General features: G+C 36.0%; 1 protein-coding gene across 1 annotated transcript in view; it reads left to right on the top strand.

Annotated features, from left to right (window-relative positions):
• Positions 1 to 14,784, top strand: part of NRG3 (neuregulin 3) — a 420,875-nt gene that overhangs the window by 273,737 nt on the left and 132,354 nt on the right. The window lies entirely within an intron of this gene.

Genomic DNA, 14,784 nt, shown 5'->3' on the forward strand with positions numbered 1-14,784 from the left:
AACATCATGAGTCCCGTGGAGTCACTTGGTGCTGAAGCACTGAGCATGGAAGCAGCTATGTGCTCTGGTGGAGGTGGGTAGACTGTGCGACCCATCTACATTCAGAAAACTTGTACTGGTATTGATTTCTAAATATGGGTATTTCTGAATGCAAAACAAGCTATTCCGTGAAAGATTGTTTTTGCTTAGGTTTTACTGCCTCAGTGTTCAGAGTTCACAATTGTGGAACTTGTGTAGATAACTTCACAATAATTTTTGGTTTTAGTGAGTGTGGCTAAAAAACAAAGGATTCTATCTATCTGCAGTTCAAAGTATTGGAAAATTGGCTTCTCATTGATTACTGCCTGTGTTGTTGCAATAGATTCCTTTTTTTTTTTTTCTTTAAAGTTCAGATTTTATTTCCTTGTACGTTCATTTCTTCTTCTTATGTATTTTCCACCACTTCATTTTTTTTCCCTGACACAGACTGAAACACAATTTTCCTTCTTTTTATTAACTTGACACCTTTGTTTCCAGTCCCTATTCTCCGCTAAGGTTTGTGCCTCCTCATGTGCGCTTGCTTCAAAACCTGTCCTTCTCTCTCCGACTTCCCCTACTCTCACTGCAGATGATTATTTCAACTTTTCCTTCCCTAGACTGTAAAATGTCACAGAACCATTCTTTTTGTCATTTGATGCAAAAGCTGATTTAATCTGTCAGAAAGCTGGCATGTGAACATTAACCTTTTCCTTCTGTATTTTAACAGAACTGGGTTTACCAAAAGCATACAGAAAATATCAATGTGCCTAAGGATCTTTGAGTAAATCATCTTACATTAGTCTTCTCTTTGAATTTTTATGCACCCAGGAAAGCAATTTATTTTGAAGATATGGGACTATTTCCCAGTACTGAAGCATGTTTTCAGCTTTCATTGACATGGCAGATCAGTAGTGATCGACTCTGATCAGTGGCTTTTCTTATAAACAGATTAGGTGGTTTTGATTCTTTGACTCATACTCTTGAAATTTCTCCACACTATATTTCACTCTGTTTCAGGGTAAGATTTCCCTTCCTATGGCATCAGCTGCTCCTAGAGGTAGCTGGTGACAGTTTTTGTCTCTGTATAATTCTTGTCTAAGGGCATTGACAACTAAAACTTTAATTATAAGCCTTTTGTGCTTATTTTCTGTAACATCCTCAAAGTGTGATAAGTAACAAAGCTGATTATTTTTCAACAATTTCTGTAAGCCCAGAATGAAGGAATAATTCAGATTTGCAGTAACTGCTGATTGCATACCACTGTGTCCAGTGCTGTGCCAAGAGCATACTTGTTCATTTTCTCTAATAGACTGTAAAGGCATGGATCTGTTAAATTTAGTACACCGAAAAATTTGGATTAGTGTTACCCAAAGTAACTGTTTAATTGTTTAAAGTTTAACTTAAGCATAGGCATTTGGTTGGATTAAGACCCATTTTTTTTCCTATTTTGATTATAAAGAGACATCTATCTAAACAGTTCTGTCTTACATAGTGTTTGAAAATAAGTAACAAATAGAAAAAATGAGTGTAGCCATCAAATTGTATGGAGAGAATGAGGAAAATACTGAAGACAAGCAAGTTCTATTCTCCCAGTTTCAAAGAATGCTGCCATAATGCTTCCCCAAGTTCCCTGGTGATACAGTCTCAGCACCTGAAGAATCATTTCCAAAATTGTATAAATAATGTTAGTATTTCTTCCTAGAGAATGAATTAGGGAAAAGCAGCTTTAAGGCAGCATTTTATGTTGGTTAGTTATTATTACAATACTAACCCTCAACTACTAAGTCCATTCTGTATTTGAAATTAAACAAGATGAAGTATGTCTAACTTACACAGTGTTTTGGAGTGTGGGATTCATGTGAAGTTTAATCTATATTACAGGAGAAGATGAAGCAATGCTGTTAAAATTAAACACTTTGAAATTAATTACATGTTCAGTTTTTTGGATTACTATCCATGGAGATCCTTGAACCATGACTTTTATGTTTTAAAAATCCTGTGTGTGCTAAAAAGCTACCTTAGAAAGGGCTTTTCATTAAAAGATCAAAATAAACTTTAAGCAGACTTAGATGTTAAACTGATACAAGTTTAAACCTGCTTGCAACTACAACCAAATGTTTGACTAAAATATAATTTAAATCCACCAGCCGCATATGTTAAAAAAACCTGCTATCCTTTTTAAAATCATCTATTCAGGAAAGAGTATCATGTATATGATTTTTCTCCTTTGATATAAGATCACCTAATGTATTTATTCCGATTTGCATTTTGTGAAATAGATAGATGAGGTAGATTTGAAACTTCTTCACTGACATGAATTGGAAGTTCCTGGCAGCAGTGGTTCCTAAATGGAAACAAACTGCAAGAAGAGCAATCCAGAATTGGAATAAGGTGCACCAACTAAATGTCTCTTAAATATTTGTGTAACTGTAAACAATGGTAGCTAAGCTGCAGTGGGATTTGGTTTCTTTTACGTAGCAGTAGATTATTTTCAACATTTCTATATAACATAAAACTATTATTCTGTCTTGTAAACCTTGTACCAATTTTATGAAGCATTTGTGCAATACAGAACTTAGAGAAACTTACTGGAAAGAAAAGACTGATTCCTTCTGTAGTTTTGCCATTGTTTCCTACATGATTTTATGCAAGTGATTTCTTTCTTTTTCCAGTATAATAGTTTCAATGTACAGAGCAGGTTTTTTTTTATACTATTCTTTTCTTCTTCAGAGCTATAAAAGGATTTATTAATCAGAATTGAATCTTATTATTCTAAATAAATTTTGTTATTTATTAATCAGAATTTAATTTTATTGCAAATTAAAATATATTAAAATATTATTATTCAATCAGAATTTAATTTTATTCTTTATTATTAGCCCAGCTCCAGTTTCCTTGTAAGACACCTGCTTCATTCTGCCATGCTCATCTTTCATCATGAAACGTTTGGGTATTATTTGTATTATTTTTTTAAGTGTCTCAGTAACCCCTTTTTTTCCCCAAACAATCTCAACAAATATGAGCCACCCAGCCAATCAAGGCAGAAGACCTGAGTAATTATAGTTACTAAAGTCTGAGAGGCAGCTCTTAATTAATCTAACATATGAGTAGTTACTTCCACATAATGAAAGTTTTAATCAGTATGTCAGGTGCTATTACATAAAATGCTTTGCAGAAATCCAGATATACAATAACCTTTATTAAATAGATCTGTAATATTGAAAGGGATTATCCTGCCAGGATGCAGGATCTTCTGTCAAAAAAATGTAGCTTCTGAGTCTATGTTAATATCATTGAAATATAAAGAAAATGTTTGAATACTCATTTCGTCTGAGAACATTTTTATTTTTCCAATCAAGTGCATGGGCAATAAAATGGGGTATTCATTCCCACTTCAGGATATTGTTGCACTGACTGTAAGATCGGTTCTCTGCATGATTACAGCATTTTCTGACCATGGGAATTAGATTTTTCAGTTCATCCATTCTGTCCTCTTAATGCAGGTTGTGGTGGGAGGTTTGGAAAAATACACTCCTGAGGTTCACAACTGGAGAAAGGGCATTAACTAATTCCACGTAGATTACTTGCCAGGCATTGACAACTTTATCATCAGTACCATTTGTGTATTAGATCGTAATCAGAAACTAAGAGAAATAAGATTTTTCTAGGCCTTCCCACTCTAAGGCTCATCAGTCCCTTTATGTTGTATGAAATGCCTGTGTATAGGTAGGCGATGAATAAACTGTGAGGGCATGAAGATGCAACAGTGCGTAAAATGCCTCTCTTAAATTAAGATTTAAACATAGCAAACACATCATTTTAATTTCTTATTGCTGTACATTGATAAAAAGGTGGCTATTCTAGGGTAGGGATGTATCTGTGTGAAAGCCACAGGATGTTTCTTTATAAACATGCTTTAGTATCCATACACGTTTATTTTTCATTTGCGTGTTCTCTTAGATGAGAGATTTTCCAAAGGAACAAAAATCATCAAACTGCTATTGGCAATGCTGTTGTAGTTAGGAATACGGATCCATTTCATATCTACAACATTGGGTATGAAAATGTGCAGAATGAGGAAAGTTAAGGTTCCTGAAGTTTGGGCTAACATTCAGTCTGAGAGCTATGAAAAACCTCATTGCGTGTAGCTGAAATGCTTGTTGTATTTTCAATTAGCATGCATTATATCCCTGACTGTACCATATATGGAAGTAATGCTTTAGCTAGTGTTTCGTGATAAAACTACAAAAGTTTAACAGCTGCCGTCAAATCAGCAACACGTTTTATTGATACTTTTAAGTGATAATCAATAGAAATCGATAAAAGCAGCAATGGGAAAACTGTCAAATATTTATATTGAATGTATCATTGCCAAATACCTGTTCATTTCAGATTTTAAATGAGAATATTTTGGATGTTCTAAATTTCTGTGGGTCTGTGTGTTCTCAGTGAAGAAAGGTGTTGTTCGTGCATTTCTTTGGGATTAAGTAATTATCCTGAAGTCATTGTTGCTTTTTACCAGCGTCACGTTGCAAAGATGCCAAAATGAAATCAATCTATGTGTAGTGACAAGGATTTGACATCATGAAATCTTTTGTTTCTTTTACATTTCTGGGAGCTGACAGAAAATAATCTTTTGGAAAATCAAACAAATAATAAAACAACAGGGAGCAGGAGGTGATCCTCAGGCTAGGTTAAGATTGACATAAAACTCCCATTACTTGCCAGCAACTCTGAGCCTATGCTTCCTGTCAGAGGGCTACAAGCACGTTTAATTGAATGCTTCTTCTACCAAATGTAACTGTAATTAATTTTCTCACAAGTAAACTATGATTAGCTCACTACCACCAGCCTTAGACAAATCAGTTAAGCACAGTTCTAGCAAGGTGTTTTGTTGTTTGATCCTATAGTTCCTATAATAACATTTAGAGAGGGGAGATTATTGCCAATTTTGTTTTGCAGAGTAAAATGTGCGCGCTTTCTCCCTGTGAAGTGTTTTCTTCAAGTAGAAAGAATACAGTACAGGATTAAGTATTTTTGCGTTTGGTTAAAGAAAATGATAGTGTAAGATTTCTCCGTTCCTTCTTGTATTTTTTTCTGGTTGTTGTGTAGGTAAACCTGTCCACTTGCTGTAAAACAGCAGAAGTCTTTAAATCATTTACCACCACTTTGATGGCTTGCAAGCCAAAGACATGTTAGCCCTTTACACAAGGGATTTTTATCCTCTTGCAATCTTTATGATATATATAAAAAACATGTATTTTCAATATGTAGTGTATATGTGTGTGTATATTTATGGGAATATATATAAATATATATGACAGTTGTAAATGTCACTTAGAACTACTGGTGAAAAAGGTACCGCTTTTGCCATAGCAAAAATGCCAATTTAATATTAACTGTTCAGCCCATCTGTATTTGGTACAACTGCCATGTAATTATCACGTTCAAGCACGCAAAGCTCTGCTGTAATCCACAGGAGTCTTAGCTGCCTTGGCTCTGCGGTGAAATTCTACGGAGCTCTTCGAAGAAGGGAGTTCTTATCTAATCGCTGGGTTTCAGTCTCCTCTTGTTGCCAGTTTGATTTGCATTCAGTTTTCATTTGAATTTACCTCTAGTCAGAAAAAATATGCCACAGTGATGTATAGAGAAATTAAATTTTGCCCAAACAAGCTTCCTACTTTTACTTTCTTTTTATACAGCACAAGTATTTTTTTTAAAAGAGCAAGAAAATAATAATTTAAAAATGCCCAGAGACACATACGAATACAACATTTTATTTTCTGTCTTTTGTTAATGGTAGAATTTAGGGCATATCTACCAGGTATTTTCTTAAGTGAATGGAGCTGAAGGTTAGGTAAATGATTTCTTTCCAAGGCCTGTGTATCCATTTGGAACTTACACTGATATAATGGTCTTATCCTCTACATAGAAATATCTGTGTCATCTGAATAATTGGCTTGCTATCCTGCTGGCTATCACTGTATGTGTATCAATAATTATCGGGGCTGTTACACTGTCACAGAACTTAAAAGAAAACTAAACCAAAAACCCAAAGCTAAAGGAAATCACTGAAATAGGTAAAACTGGCATTCAAGCAGCTAAATCAGGAAAATGGCTGCTAAAAAAAAAAAATGATGATGATGGCTCTTGAGACCACATCAGTCATTGCTACCAGCAGCATTTGCCTGTCATCTCCAGTGAGGCAATTCTTTTCTTTCTCTTCTACTATCCAGATTGATAACTTCAGGCTTTCAAGAATCCATAAAATCAGCCTGTTTGCTGTTGTCTTACTTTATGACTCTATACAATTCTTTTAGGACAAGAATGTAGATAAATTCATAATTTGCCTCAGGGAAAAAATGGAGAGGTTGTTCCGCAACCCAATATCTAGATGAAACCTCTGAGTCTGAGACTTCTGATTTAAAAACTTTGTAAGAGAACTGTGAGGCATATAAAACCATTTATTGTAGATGGTTTTCTCTGAGGAAGCATTTTAAAATATGAATATCATTACTAAAACAGGGTCTTGGAAAAAGGGAGTAAAAGACAAAGTATTTTTTCTTTATATACAAGTGATAATCTTAGAGTAGCAATGGAGAACCCCTCCATGTGGTATTTTTCATCGTGATTCCAGGTTAGTGCCAAGACGGAGAGGGCAGAACCTGATTCTGCCTAAGGTGGTGATGGTGGTCTTCTGGGAGCTAGGGGTTGCTGTGCTGAGATTGGGTCCCAATAGAATATGGAATTAATTTAAATCAGAATGAGAAAAAAAAAAATCTAGTAATAACTAATGATAAAGTTATCGAAAAGAGGTGTCTCATTCTTTGCTGGTTAAGTAACTTCATCTTTGGGCTAAATAGACAGTTGTATATATCCATATTGCATTTCAAAAGGAAAAAAGGACAGTGAATCTTTCGGTGCTGTAAATGAGGGGGAAGGATCCAACTGTCTGTGATGTAACTTTTTTCATTTAAGATTTAAATGTATATTTAAAAAAAAAAACAAAACAACACCGTATAAATACATGTTTGACTTACTTGGAATGTTTGGGTGGCTAGTTTTATTATCCAGGTGTATTTGCAACGTGATCACCTGGAACTGGTCCAGATGGTTCTCAGCCCATGAAAAGTATAGCGCTTGAGCATGCTTCAGGCGCTTTCAGATTATTATTTGTTTTTAAGAATTACTGTTTCACAAAAGTCAGCCAGCTGTGCAGGTCTTGGTTGATTGCAGGTAAAAATCATACTGCAAGGTTTGATTGTGCTTTCCACCTTTATTCTAGGTATTAATATTCTTCCTGTCTTTCTGTGTATGTATAATGAATGTCTGACTGACTGTAGCTTGTTTCTGGATATAAGCCTTTATGATGAAAATCTGATTATACTAATTCTTGGACCTCTAATGTCCTATAAGCCACAGTGGCATGAGGCTTATGACATGGGAGATTTTAATTTAATATAACATGGGGGCAAATCTTTCTGTTGCCGAAGGATGCAAAAAGCAGTGTCGTAAGCTTTCTCAAAAATCAGGTTTTGTAAATAAAAGGTGTTACAAAAAAATTGCAATATTGCTAGGAATCTTTCTTTTAATATTCTCTGTGCATGTCATCTATGTTAAAGGTGCTCTGTGAAATTCTCTTACAGCCGAAAAAATAGTGTACTCCTTTGACCTGTTTTACGTGTGTATTTATACTGATACCAGCTTCACTGAGTTAGTTCACAAGACTTAAAATCCTGTGCATAATGTAACTTTTTCTGTTTCAAGCTGGGTGGGGTTATCTCTATCCATTTTCAATCAATACATCTAGTGTTTCAGTTACAACAAGCAAAACTGTCTCTTTTTCTATTAAAAAAAGAAAAAAAGATTACTGACTAAACACTAGAAAGTGGCTGAGGTTAGACTGCAAAGATGATGATTTTCTGTTTTACTTGTGCAAGGTAAATCAAATATAAAAATACAACACATAACAAGTATTAGAATCATAGGTTATTTCCTGTTAATCTTTTAAAAGAAAATTCAGAAATATGTAAGGAAATAGCTATGAACTACAACCCACTTTAGTCTTAGATTAAGGACTTAAATTACAGTCCACTTAAATCCTAGATTAAGTCAAAGTCCTGTATTTATGACTTGAACTGTACTGAGACTTCATTATTATGCCTTGTGCATCTTCTCTGAAGCAGTGGGAACCTCCCTGTCTGTATGAACTTGTACAATGTGCTTCTCGACGAATGGATGCTGGACACTTTTTCATCAAGTGTTGAAAATTTGAGATTTTTTTTTTTTTTTAAAATGTGTGTTTAAAAGCTTTAATTTCCTTTCCAGAAATGTTGATTCCTCTGGACTTTTATCAGGATCGTTTTGTTTTGTTTTGTTTTGTTTTGTTTTGTTTTTCCCCAGGGAAGCCTTTTTGGTCCAGCAGAGGGTTGGGAGAGAGTTTATAATTGGGAAATGTTTTGTGATATAAGGGAAGTTACCCATGCAACCTCTCCAAAAAACACTTAAAATTTGGCCATGTAAGTGCTCCCATTGAAACTTCACACTGGAAATTAAACATGATTAAGTGCTTCTTTGGGGCAAGGAAATAAGCTCAGAAGCTGACAGGGTCAGCCTCAGAGGCCAAGTGCCAGTTCCATTGACTGTTAGACCTTCACATATTTGAGTTCTGAAAATAAGGACTAATTATTCAGATGCTTAAAAAGGGGGTTTGGGGTGTGTGTTTATAAACAGCTTTGAAACCATCATCTTGGGACCTTCAGTGACACTGCATATTTGAAAAAGATGTTTATGTAAATCCTGTAGGCTCTGTCACTAAGGAATAGTATTTAAAGGATAATAAAAAAAATCAGATATGCTATAGAATATCCACATCATTGTAAAAAATCAGTTTTCAGCCTTTGAACAGTTACAGGATTTAAAAAAACAGTGGAATTTTATGAATGTCTTGGAAAAACCATCTCATCTTAATCATCGGAACTTACTTGTTATGTTGTGCCGTCTAACATCTGTTCAGAGTTCTAAAATAGTTAGAACAGATAGCAGGCCTCTTCTGCTAGAGCATCCACCAGTGTATTGAAGTGCCACAGGATCTGTGTTTACAGAACATAGGTGCATAAAATGCAGATCAGGAAAATGCAGAGGGAGATGAAACTGCAGACAGCAATGTATTTCATGTATGTTTGTTTATAGTTGTGAAACCTGTGTTTACTGAGAATGAAGTAGGTGCATAAGCAGGCAAGCAAAACTGATAAAATACAAAGTAACTAGCATAGTGCTAGCGTAAAAAGAGAAGAAAAAACAATCAGGAGCCTTTTGTTCTCTCACCAGTTGTAGTGTACTTTCTTGAACTTGTTGTTTTGCTTACGGAGAGGGCTCTGACTCACATCAAGTAGGAAGGGAGCCTGATCCACCCTGCAGCACATAAGCATGTCTAATACAGTTAACAAGAGAGTTCCGAGTGGCCTAAGTCCTTAGCCTCATAACATGGTGTATAAGCTGTAGGAGAAGGTATAAAAATCAGGTGAAAGGTCTGGAGAATCCATCTCAATCTTTGCATTTTTATTGGATTTTAAAAACTTGATGTTCCCATGAGAGGTGTGGGTCCATACTATGCTTTATTTTTTAGACTTCGTTCCACCTAGAGATACTTGTCCATTTGAGCTGCAGGCTTTCTAAGTTAAATACAGTTGTCTTGGCATGCCAAAAAGTCAAGGTGGCCATCGCATGAATTCTGCTTCAGCGTAGCCTGAGTGGCTGCAGCCTGCGTGGCTGCCTCTCAGGAAGGTCTTGCCGGGCTGCTGGTAAAGAAAGCTCCAAGAGTGACGAGCTGGTTTCACTCAAGAGGCATCGTATTGATAAGTACGTGCGGCTTAGCTGGGCATGTTTCCTCTCTGCCGTAGCAAGGAAGCTTTATTGTCTCACCAGATGGCCAGAAATCTTGAAACATTAATTTAATTAACCGAAATCCCACCACCAGATGGCAGCTCTTGTGGCTATGTCAGTAAGTAAACCAGAATGCTTTAGGGGCAACATTGTCCTTCTAAAATTGAATTAGGCAAATGCTGGGTCATGTAGGGGTTACTTAAACATCTGTGGTAGGTTGGGGAGGGAAGAGTAGGTGCTAAACTGAGAAGGGGATTAGAGTGCAGAAAGCCTTTAGAGAGTACTGATGTTTGTCGTCCTGAAGGAGAGCCGAGGCTGTGCCGAGTTGTTGAGTAGCATCAGTTGCGGTGGCTGGAAGTCACTGTGCAGTTTAAAAATTTTGGAGGTGTGGTAGGGAGTTGGGCATGAAAAATAGATTCTGTGCTTAATGCACTGGAGGTAACATGTGAGGAGACTTGCATTATGTTAACATTTGGCTGCTAGGCAACCTTCAATTGAGTAGAAAAGAGCTGTAATTATTGGAATTGCCCTTTAGTCCAGCTGGAGCTAGGTGAGCAGTATGGTATGATACCAGATAAAACCAAGATGTTATCACATACTATCGACACCTATTCACATACCCTCTCCTTATGAAAACCTGTGAATGGAAGGGCAGCGGGTAGTGCATCGGTATCGTTTCTTACTGGGAATACAGGAACAGTAGAAAGGCTATCCAGTAAATGCGATTCTCCATGTATCGTTAAGATAATGTTGGACACTGGTTGGACATCAAGGTGGTGGGAAAAAAATAGAGGCTCTACTTCGGAATACAAGTCCCATGACTATTCTTATTTCCATTTCCACTTCCTCTGAGAAACCTTTGTCCTGTGTCCATGTTCCTTATTCCCAAGGAAGATACAAGGCTTGGAGGAGCTCAGTTATACACAGTGAACTTCAGAACTGGTTTTGCTTTATTCTCATTCTAATTTAACTAGTGCTGCTTTACTTTTAGGAATGGTTAATGGCTCTCCTTTTTCTGAAATCTGCAGCTCCATATACTGAGATAGTGGAAACATACAGAAAGAAGTTATGGGTGATTGTTGAAATAAGTGTCTCTTGAGGGAAAAATTCAGTAAGCTTCTGACAGGTGGTTGAAAAATAGGTGCAATGTTTTACAAATGCTTGTATTGTACTGGTATTTCTGGTAGTTGCTTTCCGATAGTGAATTAATACAGATAGCGTCAGCTAGACTTCAGAAAAACTGTTTTTTACAGCCATCTGCTTTGCTGTAAAGTGCTTTCTCCAAGCTGTATGCAGTCTTTTGCTTTGCCTCTGTCTCTGATTTAGCTCTTGCTTCCTTTTTTTTGTCTCCCCAGGGTGCGATTTACTTTATCAGTCAGAATAGGATAAAAAGGTCAAAAGTCTTCAAATGTTGTTATAAAAAAGGGAAAAAATGAAACTCTAATATAATCAGCTCACACATGGCATTTTATTTCTGTCATTTGTTCTTTGTATTATAGCTGTAAGTGAGGTGAGTTACTTTTAAAGCAAAGATGATGAAACCAGACCTCAAGCTTTTGGGGCATGGGCAAGACAAAACGATGTCTATGTATAGCTCCTAGGTCTTTCTTTAGTAAGTAAAGAAGCCTGTGTGATTGATTTCCATGACTCATATGAGCACTTTATTTAGAAACCAGGGAATGCTGTTTTCAAATATGGAAATCTGTTTTCCTCTCATCTGTCTCTCATGATGCCGAATGATTGTTAAAAATTATACTGGGCTTTAGGAAATATGCTGGGCTTCAGGTAAACTTTGCTTCACAGGAAAACATTGCATTTGTGGAGCTTTTGTTGTGTGAGGTTTTTTGTTGTTTTTTTTTTTACTATGGGAACTCTTGTAATTCTCAGAGAAATGATCTTTTTGGTTATCACAGAATCGTTAAAGTAGGAAGGCACCTGCAGATCATCTAGTCCAACCCCTTCTCAAGCAGGGTCAGCTACAGCAAGTAGTTCAGGACTGCCCACCTGAGTTTTGAATGCCTCAAAGGAAAGGTGCTCTGGGGAACCTGCTCCAGTGTTTTGCTACCCTCACAGTAAAACAGAGGGGTTTTTAACGTTTAAGTGGAGTCTCCTGTATTTCAATGCATTCCCATTGCCTCTTGTTTTTTCACTGGGTATCACGGAGAAGAGGCTGGCTCTGTCTTCAGTCCACCCACCTGGCATTTGTGCACATCAAAAACATCCCCCTTGAGCCTCATCTTCAAGCTCAACAATCCCAGCTCTCAGCCTTCCTCATGCCAGACACGTCAATCCTTTAATCACCATACAGCTGCTTCTGTGCCATATTGACTTTATCGATGAAATTTCATCTGTGGTATTCTTCCAAGAGAGCATCTGTGAAATTCTGGATCAATCTAGGCTACACAGGTGATCAGGACACTTCAAAGGATATGTTGCTTCTGAGGTGGGTTGTTAAACCTGTAGAATAGAGGAGGATAAGGATGAATCCAGTTTGCAAGAAATAAAGGGGGTGGGAAAGTTCCCAGCCTGCTAGCAGGGATTCTCTTTTCCCAAGTGTAAGAACTGGTGAAAGGTAACTACAGAAAGCTGGATGGAAAGGAGGAGACAGAAAGGCCTCAGTCTTCCAAAAGCAAGCCCCAGGAAGGTGCTGAAGGAAGCAGTTCTTTCCTGTGACTCCTACATTGCTTATTCATTTAATTGATTCCTTTCTGTAGCACTCTGGGACTCGGGCTATTAGCAGTGATAGATATGCAAAACTCTGCTAATTACTTGAAACTTTTTTCCTGACTCTGGTAGAATTTGAAGTAAAGTAAAAAAAGAAAAACATTTTTCAGGATTGATGGATTTAATTTTCTGTGATACGGCTCTGGAGACAGAAGCCTTTATGTTAAGTTGTAAATCTTTGCAGGTTGAGTTTATTTAAATAAGGCATAATTTTATATTTAATATCTGGGAAAACCATTATTTATGAAACCAAGAATATGTTTTTGTAGATGATGTAGATGAACAATTTTCTTGTGTTTATGATTACCATCAAAAGATGAGAATCTCAAAGAATTATTTAGAATACACAAAAATATCCTTATGTGTCTCACTTCTAAAATTAATGCACATATACTTATTAATATTATTTCTGAGAAGTGTAATACCCATATGCTTCAGAATGCATGAAATGTATTCTAAAATTAATGGAATAATGTAAATTTCTTATGTATTAGAAACCAAGATCGGTTTAGGTTTTTTGGTGAAATTTTTTTTTGAACATTTAGCTTGTAATTAGACTGTGTAAATTAAATGATAAAGTCAGGAGTTGACATGGCAAAAAGGCTAAGAACAAACCCAAGTACTTAATTTTATGCATCATGTTAGATTATGTTAACCTGAGGCTTTAAAATGCTGGTTTCTAGCTCAGGTTTAACTTGACTTTTGCCCCCAATATATCTGGTTTTGTTCATGTTGTTTTATTCTAACTCCAGAGGAATGCTAGAAACAAAGCAAATTAATGAGAAGATGGGTTTAAAAAACATGGATTTGAATCAATAGTGAAATCTTTAGGTAGTTCATTAAGCATATAAAAGGAAAGCAGTATGTATCTTCCTTAATGTTATTTTTAAGACTTCAAATGATTAATCCTTGTGCTAGCTTTAAGTTGGTAACACTGCTCTATCAGTCTCTATTGCATCAGGGTACCTTTTCTTAATTTTAAATCAAATCAAAGGAAACCATTTCACCGTAAATCCCATGTGAGTGCTTACTGATTGTTTAGCAGAAAACAGATTGAAAGGTACAGCAGGTTTAAAGGGCAATTGATGTTTCTCTTCTCATAAATTTTGAACTCAAACCCCTATGAGGTAAATTAAAAGAGTATTTTAAACTGCAAGTATATGGATTCCCTCATTTGCTTTAAGCTGGTTATCTTTTCAGTTTCTTTAGAATATTATTCATAGTCATATATTTTGAGTTCTCTTCCCCACTAAGCTCTTGTAGGAACATACTGGGGCTAGAGAACTGTGGTTTTTTAGCTCTTCAAGTGGACATAATAAGGCATTATTATGTTACCAGATCTTACCTTTTCTCTTTAGAAATGGAGCAGCATAGCTCTAAAATCAGTTTTATGTTTTTTCCACGTTTCAAAACATAAGCATTTTTTGTATGCAAAATGTATTATAAATCATCTTTAACAGGATAGATTCCAAATTAAATTTACTATGTAGATCATTTAAATAGTGGTGGTAGAGGGGAGTAAAGGGGTGGATACTTCTAACAGGAAGAGCCAACATATTTGGGCAATGAGCAGAACATGCGGAAGATATTTTTTCAGAGGGGTTCTCCTCTGTTTAGAAACACACTTAGTTGGTAAAAATAAATAAAATTAATGAGCATCTCATTTCTAATAAATTTGAAAGGCAGTAAAGACAACGAAAAAGGAAAAGGCTATTTGGTATTATTGGAAGAAGCAAACCTGGTCATTTTATTTTCTGATCTGTGTAGTGATGTTTAAAGGAACTTACTAAATAGTTACCACCGGGGGAAAAAAAATCCACTTCATTAGAGGCATAGGTAAGCTTATAATGATGATGAGTTTGTAGAATAATTACTCCAGTCATAGTTGGTACATGAAAAGACTTATATTTCATGCACAAAAGTGGGATAAACACGTTTCACTGCAGGGCTTGTCTGACTTTTGAATAATCAATTTATATATAAGTGCAGTTATTTAGTTGTGCAGTCATAAGGGGAGGAATGCCAGTAAATAGCAATGGTGTGAAAATATCAAGGATGGCAATACGTTATTTAGAATAGTCTGTAACAAAGGGAGTGAAGAAATGTCCAAGGTAACCTTAGATTAGCTAAGTCAGTTACTCCTAATAAAATAATTGC

The sequence above is a fragment of the Pelecanus crispus genome, chromosome 10, assembly GCF_030463565.1.
Source record: "Pelecanus crispus isolate bPelCri1 chromosome 10, bPelCri1.pri, whole genome shotgun sequence".
Taxonomy (NCBI): Eukaryota; Metazoa; Chordata; class Aves; order Pelecaniformes; family Pelecanidae; genus Pelecanus; species Pelecanus crispus.